Source organism: Pleurodeles waltl, chromosome 4_1 (genome assembly GCF_031143425.1).
Source record: "Pleurodeles waltl isolate 20211129_DDA chromosome 4_1, aPleWal1.hap1.20221129, whole genome shotgun sequence".
In the NCBI taxonomy this organism is placed as follows: domain Eukaryota; kingdom Metazoa; phylum Chordata; class Amphibia; order Caudata; family Salamandridae; genus Pleurodeles; species Pleurodeles waltl.
The window spans coordinates 115,005,535-115,018,726 of record NC_090442.1 but is presented as its reverse complement, the minus strand read 5'-3'; the positions used below and the strand labels follow the sequence as shown (position 1 = coordinate 115,018,726).

At 43.3% G+C, this 13,192-nt stretch overlaps 1 protein-coding gene across 1 annotated transcript in view; it reads left to right on the top strand.

Annotated features, from left to right (window-relative positions):
• The window catches only part of LOC138287443 (glycine N-acyltransferase-like), a 308,817-nt gene that overhangs the window by 157,314 nt on the left and 138,311 nt on the right, over positions 1-13,192 (top strand). The gene's annotated exons all lie outside the window — the stretch shown is intronic.

The window sequence follows — 13,192 nt, the reverse complement described above, 5'->3', positions numbered from 1 at the left end:
CTGCACTTTTCACCACAAATCAGGCAGTGGAAAGCACAAATCACCTGGTCATTGGGGCCCCTGCATTGCCCATGGCAGGTGCATGAACAATGCAGAGGCATACAGGGTCCCATCACACCCCATTACTGCCAACCTTTGCATGGCGGTTGGACCACCATGCAAAGGCTGGTGGAAAAGTGGGATCATAATCTGGAGGTTAGCACTGATTGCAATGCTGGGCTGGTGTTATAAGACAGGTGGCATTGTCAGTCCGTTAGCTGGCGGCCACCTGCCAGTGCCAGGCCATTGGCCCGTGGGACTTTCGTCATGGTCCAAATGTCCTTGTTTCACCTGCGCTGTTGGCAGTGGTCAGATTGCCAATGGTAGTCTGGTGGTCATAGGACTGCCAGACATGTAATGAGGGCCCATGTGTGCACTTGTACAACTAGCTGTAATCTCTCCATCAAACTAGCTAGAGGCCCTGATCAAAGTTGAAAATAAGTTGACCAGCTATGTCCATAATTTAGTGGCATCAGGCACTGTCATGTACGAAATGATGTTTACAACAAAACTAATACCCGTGCCAGCCATCCCTGGGTCCACCCCTGTGCCAGTGGTAAATTAGCTGCCGTGCCAAAAAGCTGCATCCCTTGCACCATAGTGCTGTGGTGGCTGCATTGTGGGGAAGATCATACTTGTGTAGGAAGGAGCACCTTCCAGCACAACCAGAAACACAAATGGCAATCTGCTAGGTCCATGTGTGCTGTGGAATACAGTAGACATACACAAACAAACATGAGGAGCAATCAAAGTCATTTTCATCATTGCGCCTTGGTAATGCCATCCCCGGGCTGGTGTAAGATATTGGTGTCGCCTCAGGTGTATGAAAACACGTAAATCTGGAACAGAGGCAAAATGCAATGTGTGTTGGTGTGGCTTGACCACCGCAACAGCCATTGCAAGCCCCCCCACCATTCAAAATGAAGCATGGGAAGGGGCTGTAATTACAAGGTGGTGTCAAGCCACTATAAGTGGATAAATCACACCTTGTAGATATGACGCAGCCTATTGCACCACCTGAGCTTCCCTTCACGTGACACTCAGGTGGGGCAAAGGGCTAATCAATAGAACACATAATGTACAAGAGCAACGTTTGGGCTGTAATTTGTCACTGTGCCTCCAATTCCAATTAAATGATGTGCCATGTCAACTGCCACACCATAGTAATATTTATTTTACACCATCTCATTACAGACGATGATGGCTCTCCTGCCGACCTGCCTGACCTGGATTTTACTGATGACGTAGATTAGCAGCTGAAAACCATTAGCCAACACACTCTCCAGGATATCCTGGGATCCTTCCAGACACCACCTCTAGTTGCAAGGAAGACACCCAACGTTGCGGCCTCCCCAAATGACACACCCGACACCCAAAATACACCACCTGCCAGTTCAAAAACAGCTCAGGACTCTAAGGATCCATAGACAAGCTTCCAGAGGACAGTGGTAGGAGTCCAGCGGGAGCTGGCCAAGCAGGTGCAGGTGGAGATGAAGACCATGGCAGGCAGCCTAAGGGAGTGTGCACATGCCTCATGACAGCTAATGAAAAGACAGCTGCCATCCGAGCCACACACTCCCCACTGTGTGGAGTCCAGCAGTCTCTAACAGATATAGCTGCTGCCATTAAGGAGAGGCCACAACAACTTTCCTTCCAAAATGGTAGCAGCATGATGTCCATTCAGCGTGAGGTGGCCTCCCTCAGGGAAGGCACAGCTGCCTACCACTGCGATGTTGCAGCTATATTGAAAAATCAACAGTTCAACCTTCCTGCAGTGATGCCTCTTGTCTTACCATGAATGGCAGCTCCACATCTTCAACCCCTGAAGAGTGTGTGGACCCCTCTTCCTCTCCACCACTACCAATGGCACAGAAGGCACAACACACATCAGGGGATGAAGATGTGGAATAAATTACTTTTACTCAGAAAAGTACCCAGTACCACAAGTCTGTGCCTCAATGCCAGTTTTCTCCTTAGTTCTGGGCTTAAGATCATGCCAGTTTTGTCACAGTAGGAAATGTGCACTCTTCACCTACCCACTGTTGACTTGTCTGCTGTGGACTGTCATTGTCTCTCACTTACAAATTGGAAATGTTTGTTCATCCACACTTATCAACACTACTTTGAAGCATGTCTCTTGACATGTCCCTCATTCCCGCACTTCTATTGTGTCACAAATATCTGGATTTCACAAATGGGGTCTCTGGTCCGGAAATTGTAAATATCTAACTTTCATACTTCCACCTGTAAATAAACACCTTGTACACATTTAGCATGTCTAGGTCTTCTGTGATCCATCTACTCAGCTAAATTATTGTAATGTGTGAATCCATGTCATTGGTCACAGAATATCAGCACATGAGTGGAGGACTGTGGGAGCACAAAGCTATACACAAGGATCCTAACATGACAAATTTGTATGATGGTGTCATCTCCTAGAAGCCAGTCACTGAGTATGTTAAAAAATAAGGACACAGATATAGTTTCCTCATCATATACGGCAGGTATGGCCGAAAAGCAAGTCAAGGGCAATATAGTCACCTGGGAATACCAGAAGAACTCATTGGTGTGGTACAGAGGTAGCTAACCTTATCAGTAACAGCCACTGGTCAGTGTTGCAGGATAGAGTTCCAGTTGTGGCTGTTGTCAGATGTGTCACAGTTCCCAGCATTGTAACTACAGGACCCCAACACTGACAGCTGAAGTACCAGACTTACCTGTCCAATACAAAGTAAACATTGAATGATGGGTACACTGGATGGCAGATGCATGGACTAGTAGAAGTGATGTTGCAGTCAATGTGATAGCTCCATTTTCAATAGGGGTAGCACATGGTAAATGAGGGTTTTGAAGGCAGGACGGATTCCCTAGCCGATGCCCCAGTTTGCCCAGTGCATTCATGGGAAGACCTTGAAATTCAAACTAATTACACAAAATGCATGCAATTATGACAAGTTATTTATTCTAAAACAAATCTACTTTAAAACAACTAAAACCTACCCTATCCTAAACTAACCTATACTAACTATACTTATCACGCAACCACATCTATCTAACCTATGCTAAACTTAACTTAGACATGAAACACCACACTCTAAACATTGGCCCCCCACTCCCCCCAAGAAACAAGATACAAGTAGTGCTGGTTTTGTGGTTCGACACCCATATTTAAATCCTCCTATTCCTTTTGATTTGCAAAAAGATAAACCTCGCTCAGAAGGTGTACGTTTTCTTGCTTTTAATGCAGAGCTCAAATCAATCCACAGTTGTAAATCACACCTGACGCATTTTGGTCTATCCGACCTTGTTCACAGGCACTTCCTGTCAAGCCCATTTTGATGTTTAAATACGCGAGACAAACCACATAGCAAAACCTGAAACAAATATAGTTCTCTCTATTACCATGTCAATACATGTTGAACGTTCATCTATAAAGAAGCATCTGTTCTATTCAATTAATTTAAACTGTATTGCACTACTTACACTTTTTTATAATTCAAGTGAATTGTGGGTACTGTAGTCACCAATTACGCTCAATACTACGCACTTACACAAATGCTTTTGTTTATTTATTAATTTTGATTCTTATAGTGTGTTTATGTGTTGTTTTCTCCTAGCATGGCTAAATGGCTATTGTGTTACTCCTTAAAAAATTAAATTTTAATTCAATAGAGTATAAATTCCTCTTGTTGTCATGGGTTCAATTTGCGGATTGTATGCTTTCTCTCCTATCATGATAAAAAGAATAAAAAGAAGAGATTGTATCTTAACAAATATTGGACTGCAAGGCCCTTTAGTGCTAATTGTTTATTCGTACCAACTCAGATCTCACTGCCCCCCATGGTGCATTCCATCTGTACTAAGTTAGGTTATATACTTCTCCTTTATTTGTGTAACCCATGAAATATGCAGTCCCCTTTACGCTGTATAAGCATGCTACATTGTTTGGTTTCTCCCTGTGATCCAGGCTTTTATAAAATTGTGTGGATATCATAATCAAATTATCAATAAAACAGACCTAACCATAAGGGTATGCAAAACTAACAAATATTCATCACCCCTGCTGTGGCCTTATACTAAGTTAGAAACTATTGATTTACTTTATAAGTGTACAAATAACTCTTCATCCTGATTCAGTCGAAGAGGGGTTAATGAGCGAATATCTAATATAAATCTAGATTCTAGCTGATGCAACTTTTTCTCTCTATCTCCCCCTCGTTCCTGTTTCGGTACTTGGTCATTTGCCTAAAAAGTAATTAGTTCACATTTGCTACTATGTTTCTGTTCCATATGCCTTGCTGTCGCATAACTTCTGCCCAAATTTGTCATTGCTCGGATATGTTCTAAAATACGCTTTTTTATCTCACATGTGGTGCTCCCTACATATTTCAGACCACAAGGACATTCAATGACATACACTGTAAAACGACTTTTGCATGTCAAGTGTTGTTGAATCAATCTCATATTGCCATTACCAGTCAAGTACTCTTTCATATTTTTCCCAATTTTACAAGCTTTGCAATCACTGCATTTCCAAAACCCCGACTTCTGTAGCCAATTCTGCTTTTTATAGCTAAAGTGACTTTGTGTCAGCTTGTCACTTAAGTTCGGTGCTCTCCTAAATGTAATTTTTGGTAGTTGTCCCATGATCTCTCCAACAGTAGGATCCATTAACAATATGGACCAATGGTTCTCCAAGATTTTACGAACCTCTGTGGCACTTTGAGAATATGTTGTTATGAACCGTAGCTGTTTATCTGTTTAGGGGAAGATCCTGTTTTTGAATTAGTTCCGATCTCGAGATCTGATTCATGCACTGTTTGGTCTGATTTAGGCACTTTTTTGGGTATTGTCTGGCTACGAATCTCTCCTCCGAGGCCTTAAGATGTTTCTAACATTCCAGAGGTTCCGAACAGATTCTCTTTATTCGAAGGCATTCACCATAGGGAATATTACGCTTTATGCTGGGGGGATGGAAGCTGTTTACATGTAGTATTGAATTAGTTGCCGTTATTTTTCCGTGTAATGTTGTGTGGATTGATCTGTCACTCTTGTGGCACTAATCTCACATGTAAAGTCAAATTTTGCTATATTGGTATTTAATATCTTAAAATATGCCTGGAATCCTAGTTCTGTTCCACCCCAGATGAGAAATAAGTCATCAATAAACCTGAGCCAAGTTATTACTTTTTGCTGACATATCTCATTTTCTTCTGCCCTGAGGCAATATCATGATTCAAACCAAACAGGATTATGTAAAAGAAGCTATGTGACAATTATCAGACACAGCATGTTAGAACCTATTAGCTGTAATCCAGTATTACAATTGAAGTAGAAAATCCAATCTTGTGTGAAGGTATGGGAGGATTTCGGATTACTTACCTACCGATAAAAACATAACACTATAAATCCAACCCCCAACTATACTTATCCTAACTAATGGATTCACTACACTAACCTAACATTAACTACATAAAACCCAAACTAAAATATATTACAACTTTAAAAGGGAGGTGAAGGAACTGGGAGGCAGTCCATAACTGTACACGTCCATTTTTAAGACTTCTTCACCTTCTTCTTTATGTACTTCAATAATTTGCGGTCTTCCGCCAAATACTCCTCCACATTATACAAACAACTGAGGATCAGGTTAATGTCCTGACGCAGATCCAAGACTGGTGCCTTTGTGACGACTGGTGCAGCAGATGTGCATAGGGTAGGTGCAGCTGGGAGCCCCGACATAGTCGAGAAGCTTGCCCCATTCATTGTCTTGGGTGGCTGTGTGGGTCATCAGGAGATGCTACTGATCACATAAACTTCTGCTGAGTACATAAGGGCCCTTCTCATACATATATATGTCCAGGTTTCACACCTTCTCTCAGCAGTCCTACAGAGTATTTGGAATTCATATATAGGAAAATATGTAGTGACTCTGAGGTTTGGAGTTTGCCCTCCCTATTTTATTTTTACACACCCTTTAATGCCTCTTTCATGGAACAAGCTTCATTCCTTGCTGTTTATTGAAAAGTACAACTGTGCATGCATCACTACACTTTGGCCCATATATATGGATGTGGCGCAGCACCTAGTGATGCGCTTGTTGAAGTGTGGGCCCTAGCACACTCCCGACACTACCATGTGTGTGCCATATCCAATAGACTGTGCACCAGGAGGAGTAGCATCAAAATTGTTTGCCAGTATTCTGGGGCTTTACAGGACTAGTGTCAAAAGTTTTGTTGCTTGTCCTGCAAAGTACCTATAGGTCCACTGATCATAATGTGAGCATATTTGTAACACCTGCAAAGAGCAGGCATTAAGTAATTCACCACAAATTGAGTGCAGCAACCTCATTGAATTGTTTGTGCTAATTTGGAGGCCCCCGTTGGCCAGAATAGCCCCCTTTCATACATTGTGTCTGGCACAACCATAATGTGTGGCAAGCCTTTTCAAAGTGGTGCAACGCATTGTGCCACTTTGTAAAGACAACGCATGGTAAATGGCAGGTTTGCGGTGCCTTACTGTCAACGATATAACACTATGGCAGCACAAAGTTTGCACTAGGGGCTCTTAAATATTCCCCTTCATGATGGCTATGCAGGGTTCATCATACATGTGTCCTGATATAGGCTGAATTGTTGTACATTTGAACTGCAGGCCTCAAGTGGCGCAGAGACTCTTCATACAGGTCGCATATGACATGTTCACAACCATTAAATGCAGCACTCAGACTTATCTGCAACTGTCAGTCAAATGCTAAATGCAGGCAATCGCAATGGGAGACTTACCAACAGTTCACCGATTCCAGTGCCCAAGTGGTCCAGCAGAATTTGCTCCCTTGCCACCAGATATGCCCACCGATGCTTCAGCTGGTGCTCGTTGTGTCCCGTCTTGAAAATGCATGTGGGGTGGTGGACCACTTTGCCCCACCACAGCCACCTTGCCTCTGTGTGGTAGCTGAGGATCACCCGGCCACTGAGTTGCAGCATCAGAGGCAGGTAGTGGGCCACCAACCAGATGAACCCCCCCATTTCATCAGTGGACATCCTCCCCATCCTCCCCTTCCCAGACATACCCAACAGTGAAAAGACATCACCCAAAACAAAATAGTAAAACGAAACTACCCCAAACTCCCCAAACTACCCTAACAACTAAACTACCCAGACATTGCCGCTCAGAGCCCAGGCGTCATTTTCTCCACGTTGCAGTGTGATGTTGATGCATTTGCGCCATTCTTTGAGAATAACGGAATTGGGTAATTTTTTGCATTATAGCCCTTGAATACACCCTGATTTAATTCACGTTACATGGGGTGTCCTACTGTGCAAGTCTATGCATTAATGTCATTAAGGTGTCATTGATATGTACAACCAATACGTGTATTTATGAGTTAGCTGCAGCCACTCTCTCATACTTTGCGCATATGTGCATGTGTATCTACACTGTGTCCACATAAATGCTGGCACATGTGTGCTATGTGTGTACATATGTGTATGTATAGTGAGTAGCAGATAGACTACATAGTTACGTCGGTGGGCCATATATATATATATATATATATATATATATATATACACACACACCTACAAACGATTTTGCATTTACGCCCTGTCTCAAAACACATACTAAGGCATGTGTCAGCCATTACATTTTGTACTGAGTATGCAGTGGACTCGGACTGCATTGACATCACATATCCCCTGTCAAGTTGAGTGGGCATGTGTGTCTACTCACTGGTTAATTATTGTATTTAACTTGTTATAGGTCAGCTAAACATGTGCCATGCACCTCAGTTGCTGCAGATGTTATGGACACGTGTGTTGGTGAACTATGCTATATACCATGTGTCTGTATAGACATGTGTTGTGTCATTTGTGTAACACATCATTGCTGTGTCAAGGGGATGTACATGCTCACATTAAAATCTTCCTGTATAGGCAGAAAGTGGCTTTTTACTATTGCTTGTGTAGTCACATCACTGGCACCTATTTTCCGTATGTCACTACACAATTGACGAGAAATGTTTGATCTCACAGGTTTTGCAATACCTATGCCATTATGTTAGTTCTAAGTTATCTTATGTACTGAATCATACTCATTACCATAACTGGCCCATTATGGTGGTACATGTGTGCAGAGATCTTTGGGATATGTGTGCATGCCTCCAACTGGATACTCTGATTTGTCAGCATCATGGTAGTGATGACTGTCACATACAATGCCATACCACTGTGTTGCAGTGTTGAAGTGAAGCATAGATGGCAGTCCTACTCAACTTCATCAATGTGTGAGTTTTTGTGGCAACACAAACCAATGTTTGCATGTGAAGGTGCAGGTTAATGGTGCTCCACTTTACTCTGCCCCCTGTGCACATGCATCAAGTATCTGACATTTTCATACCTTGATGTAATCAGGACAGTGGTGCGTTAGTTCATTGAGCTAGGATCTCTACCATTTACGATAGCTAATTTCCAGCCTGTGCACACTCCCTAGTAGATAGAGACATACATAAATGTGGTCATACAGACCTGGTTGTTATGATTTCCAGTGCAGTACTTGATGTCAGCCTTTGCCTCTCAGGTACAGAGGTCGTGTGCTTGCACATGTAGGCGATGTATACATTTTTGGAGTCCAAAGTTGTGTCCATGTTCAACTTGCTTAGGGGTTGTATAACTGTTGTGACATCAAGGTTGGAAAAATGACATGGTACAGATGGTGTTATATGTGACTGTCTCCTGTTCTGGTGCCATGTTAAGATCAAATACCATGGTTTGCTAGTGGCAAACATGTCTGGGTCATATACGAACGTGGCCACCCTCTCTGTACATCTGTTAAAGTTTGACATGTAGACATTGGAGTCTTACAGTGTCTGCTTTGGTGTATGTCTGGTCAGTATCCCTTTTTTCAGCCATTACTGGTAAGGTATGTATTGTGTCCTCCATTGCGCCCAGTCTTTTATCCGCTAGCACTTTTTACACATCTTCTACAGCAACATTCTCTGGTGATAGAAGGACAGGATACAGCATGTGACTTGTGTAATATGGAGATATTCCCTTCTTCTATAACTGTCAACTTAGTAGTTAACGTCCCATTGTCGATATTTGTGATAAGTAATAAGTGTCAGGCACACATGACATTACACATGCCACAGCATTTGAGTAGTCTCCAAGTGTCAGAGCTGTCCATCCACATCCTCTATTGAACATGGCAATGCAATTCTCCCTGCATTCCACAACCTAGCTTACTTTTACCATGACTGAATGATGTTGATATGTTTCATCATCTTAGTGCTGTATTTATCCTTTGCCAGATGCTACTGATATGGCTATTTCTACTCCGCTCAGTGTGATGTAGGGTCTCTGACAGTATAGAATAAAGCTGCACATGTTAGCACATGCCACACCTGATTGTGATATTAGAGTCCAGAACATGTAAGAGCTATTTAGTAACATTTGGTACCATGCAATGGATCTGTCATGTAAGTGACAATGAGTGCTTTGCATTGGTATGTGCTGTGTAATGTTGTTATACAGAGCATTTTGTGTAGACATGCAGACACAGATCAATCATTGTGGATAATGGCAAACCCGTTGCTACCTAGGGCGGACCCCCATACATGTGTCTTCATATATTTCTCATTATTAGCAGTAGGTATGTGTGAAGCAAGCCAATTTGTCTGACAGGTGTGCATCCTAGGTAGATAGGGAGTGTTACACACTCTGCCTACATTCCAGCCAGACTATCATTGGCTGATGCATTCTCCAATTATAATTCATAGATCCATACAATCTGTTAAGTGTTTGTATATGGATTCAACAACCCCTAGCTGCGTAATTTCTCTGCCAATCCATTGGTCATTCCCCAGCCAATGTGTATGTGCCATACATGATTTACAGTCCTCCATGTGTCAGGGATGTGCCCAATCGTAGTGCCAGAACATATTCCCATGGACACAATGTGCAGGCTCAGCTTCCAACATTGATTACATTCCATGGGCAATTACTGAAGGAGAATCCTTACCTATGATGTCCCCCCTTGACACACATGTACCATGCAGGCAGAGCTACAATCACACAGAGTAGGGACAGTGTTCAGTTCTAACATTACCTAACCTCCATTTCTTGACAGCCCCCACCTTATGTGTGGCCCCCTTGTATACATCCTCTTGGGCATGGTGTTGTGGTGGTAAATAGCCTATGAAATTGCACCTTGCCCACGTGATGGCGCAATATATGTAGTGGTGCATGGATCTAGGCCTTCAGAAGTCAAATGCCAGTGATTTGGGTGTCACTGATATGTGAGATGGAGTCTGTAGAACCTCCTACATCACCAAGGATGTTTTTGTGTTTCCAACACATTTCCTAAGGCTAGAGTCACGTTCCTATGGTATATATATATATATATATATATATATATATATATATATATATATATATATATATATATTGGACAATGAGTAGACCAAGGAAAATATGGTTAACAAATGTTTATTGGAGGTATTTACAAAGTACTTTTTTTGTTGACTAGGTATACAAGTTCTCAACAATGGTCAGTCTCCTGCGAACTCCTGCTGCTGTGTTTGGTTGTTCCCCTTCAAAGTCCTCAGCCCCATCATCCTCCTCCTCCTCATTGTGGACATCAACTTGTCCATCCCAGGGGACATTGTTTTTAACACAAATGTTGTGCAGGGTAGCACATACCAGTATTATCTTGCATACCAACAGGGGAGCATACAGGAGGCTTCCTCCTGTCAAGTCCAGGCACCTGAACCTGGATTTGAGAAGGCCAAATGTCCTCTCCACCACATTGCGTGTTTTCCTGTGTCCTTCATTGTAGGCACGCTGTTCATTGGTTCGTGGATTTTCAAATGGTGTTGTGACCCATTGCTGAATGATATAACCTTGGTCAGCTGCAAAGGTAAGAGGGTGAAATTTAGTAAAGACTTGAGAGGGATTTGGAATATACCATGGGAGTAGTTGGTTGCAGTTTGAGTGGTGAATCAGAGCTGATTGTGGTATTGTGTATTTTCCTGGTCTTGTAATATGGTTCAATTTGACTGTGATGATGTACATGACAATCTTGGGTACTGTCTCAAGGGCCTGTATATGACCATCTGGATTCCAATTTGTATGCTTATCATATATGTAACATGTTTTGTATAGTCCATATTAGTAGCAGTGTCCTAATGTTGGATGGATGCTACTGCCTCCTTGAAGCACAATGGTATCAGATATGGAGCCAGAATAGTAGCCCTACAAAGCCAGACGATTTTGTCGATGTTGGCATCTGACATTACGCATGCAGTGCAACACTTAGTGGGCCTTAGTGGGAGATGATGCTTGTGTCAGCCATTTTGGCCCTCATTACAAATCTTACGATTTTAAGACTGCCAGACTCACAGTGGCAGTTGGACCGCTTCGGTCGTTGTGGTACGACCACCACATTATGACCGTGGTGGGCCCGCCATGGCTGGACTGCCAACATCGACAGGTTGACACCAGTTAGTAGCCTGGCAGTCCTGGCAGTCTTAATCTGCAAGGGCAGCGCTGCTCTGGATTATGACTCCCTAATCTGCCAGCCTTTGCATGGTGGTTCCACCGCCATGCAAAGGCTGATGGAATGGGGATGTCGGGGCCCCCTGGGTGCCCCTGCACTTGGCAAGGGCAGTGCTGGGGCCCCCATGGACAGCCCTGTAGCACTTTCCACTGCCAAAATTACAGGCAGTAAACAGCACAACCGGTGCTGCTGCACCCACTGAAACGCCACATTTCAGCCAGCTCAATTACAAACCGGCTGCAATGTTAGAGGCTCTCTTCCCAGCTGGGGCAGTAGGAGGAAATGCTGTTTCCGCACGCAGGCCCAGCAGTGAACTCCTAATAAGGTCAGCGGTGTTTAGACCACAATGGTGGTCTAACAGCAGTAGAAGTTTGCCGGGCAGTCTCCGCCGCCCACCAAACTCATGATGAGTGCCCAAGTGTCCAAGGGTGTGTATCACATATTAGTATGATGATCACTTTTGGTACAGGTGTATGTCCTAGCTTCCTAGAAATTAGCTTTTCAGCCAGACTTACTACACATGCACATTGCAGACTTTGGGAGGGAGCCCAGCTATTTTTCTAAAGTGTCACTTAGTATACTGCATGTGTGGCCAGTCATGTACTTCGTACTCCTACAGAGGCCTACAACGGCATCCATGTACATAACAGTTTAGCAGCGACTCAGCACCATGTTGAGCTATTGATAGTCTACAGAACAGGCATGCTAGTGTTAAGGGGTGCTAAGTGGGGCACTGAGGTGTCAGTTGAGTAGTTGTGGCACCATTTCTCATGATTCTGCCCCATACTCCTTAATGGCAGGTACATTTGTCTTTCTATGTGTGCAATACAATGCTTTCAAAAGATGTATGCGCAGACTACATGAGATGTAGTTGTTGTTGACACCACTTGGGAGGCATTTGATGTAGATTGTGCCTGAGTCTTGCACACCATGAATAAAGTGGGGATGTGCCTAGATATGACTTTCTTTACATGGCCATGCCATATGCATTGACATGGCAAAGCTATTGTTCGTTTGGTCTAATGTGTGTGAAGTACATTTAGTAGTCAACCAGTAGACACTTGTAGTGGTTTGTTGTCTTCTGTATGCAAATAGGACATAGCTGAACCTGTCTTTCACGTGGTGTGGCTCTCAGTTTGTGGCTGTGTTAGGTATAAGTGGGTGTCTGTGTTTGTGATGTGCAATCATTGCGGTGTACTGCAGCATGGTGCATATGTGTTGTTGCCAGCACATCTGGGGTCCCCTGCTTATGTGTATTTGTTGTGGTGTATATGTTGTTTGTCCTATAGGGTTGGTGTGTTGTGTGTGTTTGATTGCTTGGTTGACTTACCGACAAGTAGGCCATTGCCATATTGTCAATCCTGGAACCACTCGTTGATGGTGGAGTGCCAGAATATGAATGTATCATGGACGCTGCTAGGATACTTGGCTGAGATGTTCTTGAAGTGTCGACCGTGGTACACAATGGCCTGCACATTAATCAGATGGCTGTGTTTGTAGTTCCTGTAGAGATTTTCTGTGTCAGCAGGTGGCACCAGTTGTACATGGGTGCAGTCCATTGGACCCAGTACATGCTGAAACCCAGCGATTAGATAGAAAC